This window comes from Bubalus kerabau, chromosome 10 (genome assembly GCF_029407905.1).
Source record: "Bubalus kerabau isolate K-KA32 ecotype Philippines breed swamp buffalo chromosome 10, PCC_UOA_SB_1v2, whole genome shotgun sequence".
Lineage (NCBI taxonomy): Eukaryota > Metazoa > Chordata > Mammalia > Artiodactyla > Bovidae > Bubalus > Bubalus kerabau.
In genome coordinates this window covers 98847820-98850841 of record NC_073633.1, presented here as the reverse complement: position 1 = coordinate 98850841, position 3022 = coordinate 98847820, and the positions used below count along the sequence as shown (strand labels likewise).

The following is a 3022-nucleotide window of genomic DNA, read 5'->3' as shown; positions in this document are numbered from 1 at the left end:
TACATTATACTTAGAACAGTATCTAGCACACAGTAAGTGCTCTAGGCATTCAGTACGATTTTGTTCTCTGATCAATAAATTGTAATGTATTGAGTTCATCTATTTTATAACTAAAATCAGCATCATTCTAGATGAGTTATCTTTTGAACTTAAGAATATGTGAGGTGGTGGAGCCCAACTCTGAAACAGAGGGCAAAGGTCTCAAAGCTTCATGATTTACAGAGATAAATGTGCAATCATCCCAAATGAATTTCAAGGTATAAATAATATTTTGTTCATCCATTATTTGTTAATTTGCTTGTCTGTATCCCTAGTTCTCACTAACCAACCCACAAATGCTGATGCTAACTTGGAAGCAGACATTTCCATAGGGTATAACTGTTAGAATAGGTCTTACATTTATTTAGATGGCTCCTGACCTATGAAAAACTTTGTATATAAATATATGCATATATATACATATGTATGTATGTATACACCCCACTAACTACAGCCTGCTAGGTTCCTCTGTCCTTGAAATTGTCCAGGCAAGAATACTAGAGTGGGTTACCATGCCCTTCTCCAGGGAAAATTCCTGACCATGGATTGAACTTGCATCTCTTACATCTACCTGTATTGGTAGGCAGGTTTTAGATCCAATTGGGAAGCCTATGGATCAATCTATCTATCTACGATAGATCCAAAAACCTTTAGCCAATAATTCACCTTGCCCAATCAATAATTTGAGATCTTGAGATGATTACTTTTATTTCAAGTTTTCAAAATATCTTTCATGATTTCTATGTAAAGGATATACTTATTTTTAAAACAGAAATAGTTTTGAAAGTAAAGAAATAGAGGAAGACTAGATGAGGAAGGAAGGAACTAAAAGATCCAAAGCAAAACCAAAGTCCTAAGGAGATAAACAAAAGCATTGCGAGATGAGCAAAGGCCCGACATCAGCAGGAAGAGAGTGTGAAAACTGTATATAGATGGTTCGGGTGACTGTTAGCAGCAATGTGACTGAGAGAACTAAAACTATGCTGATTTCAACGAGTGAAGCAAGAAAAAGAACAAAAATCTAGTTAGTCCTGAAAGGAAGGAGGCTATAAGAAGTAAGATTAAATGTTCAAGTATATTTAAAGTTAATGAATATGTGTTAATGATAAACATATGCAAAATCCAGCACTAAAGGGCACAGTGGAAGAGAGGGTCAAGTACTAGGAAGGTGATTACAGTCTTCTGTCCATTCTTTAGCAACTTCCACTTAGCGGGTAAGATGACAAGACATGCATGTGAGATCAGTCACGCCCAGCTCTTTGTGACCCATGGACTGTAGCCTGCTCAGCTAAATCTTTCCACAGGATTTCCCAGGCAAGAATACTGGAGCGGGTTGTCATTTCTCCTCAAGGGGATCTTCTCGACTCAGGGATCGAACCCGCGTCTCCTGCATTGGCGGGCAGATTCTTTACCACTGAGCCACATACATACATATAAAAGTGTTGATGTGTAACCTAAGTTTATTTTCTCTCTTTGTTTGGCCTTTGACGAATATAAATATAGCACATAAAAGAAAAACCAACTAATTTGAAAGCCTAATATCAATAAATATAAATGTACAAGACTGGCCAATGTAAGATAGTAAATGTCAGAGTGGATGGGAAAAAATCAGTTTTTTGGTATTTACAAAAAGGTATCTAAAATTCAACATTTGAAATATCATTTATGTGTGGAATCTAAATGGATAAAACTAGTGAATATAAAAACTCTAAACAAATAAAACTAGTGAATATAACAAAACAGAAACAGACGAACAGATATAGAGAACAAATTAGTGGTTACCTGTGGAGAGGAAAGTGGATAGGAGCAAGATGGGATAAGGCATTAAGAGGCATAAACTATTATGTTTAAAATAATAAGCTACAATTTGGGCTTCCCTGGTGGCTCAGAGGTTAAAGTGTCTGCCTGGAATGCAGGAGACCCGGGTTCAATCCCTGGGTGGGGAAGATCCCCTGGAGAAGGAAATGGCAACCCACTCCAGTACTCTTGCCTGAAGAATCCCATGGAGGGAAGAGCCTGGTAGGCTACAGTCCATGGGGTCACAAAGAGTTGGACACAACTGAGTGACTTTCCTTTCCTTTCACGATAATATATTATACAATATGTAGTCAATATATGGGTATAGCCAATATTTCATAATAACTATAAATGGAATGTTATAGGGCTTCCTTTGTGGCTCAGCTGGTAAAGAATCCACCTGCAATGGAGGAGACCTGGGTTTGATCCCTGGGTTGGGAAGATCCCCTGGAGAAGGGGACAGCTACCCACTCCAGTATTCTGGCCATGACTGTATAGTCCATGGGGTCACAAAGAATTGGACACGACTGAGCGACTTTTACTTTCTTTCAGAAAGGAAAAAACACTACTGTAGATGATAAAGATTCCCCAAAAACTACAAATTAAGAAAGAGATTAACAAAATAATGATATCACATTAATACCCAAAATCTGAAAAAAAGAAATAACATCAGCACTGCCACAAAGGTAAAACAAAAGAAACAAGATTTTACAAGATGCTTAGGAATACATCTAATAAAATATATGATATTGATGGAGAAATTCATTTTGAAAATACATGACTAGATAAAGACAGTAATATACTCCAACATTGAAGGAATATAAAAGAAACCTAAACAAATACATAGTATACCATGTTAATTAGTATAAAACAATACGGGAAAGATGTCAAGCCTCTCCAAGTTACCTACAGAGTCAATGTTATTATAAACAAAATTTTAACAAGATTTTCTTTTTAGGGGCTACACAAAAACTTATATGAAAATGTATCTGGACATAAAAAACCTAAGAACAAACACTATTGAATTAGTATACAGAATCTTGCTGTATTAGACATCAAATCTATATTCTTATTAAACTGCAGTAATTTCCACACTCTGGACAATAAAAACACTGACCAATGAAGTGGAATATGGAATATACAAATAGATTCATATTATATATCACACTTGAATTACCAAACTGTT

General features: G+C 35.9%; 1 non-coding gene across 1 annotated transcript; it reads left to right on the top strand.

The window, feature by feature from the left end:
- Positions 1-1913: 1913 nt before the first annotated feature.
- TRNAS-GGA (transfer RNA serine (anticodon GGA)) lies at positions 1914-1985 on the top strand. Its single transcript has one exon. It is a non-coding gene; the product is annotated as a tRNA-Ser (tRNA).
- Positions 1986-3022: the final 1037 nt, after the last annotated feature.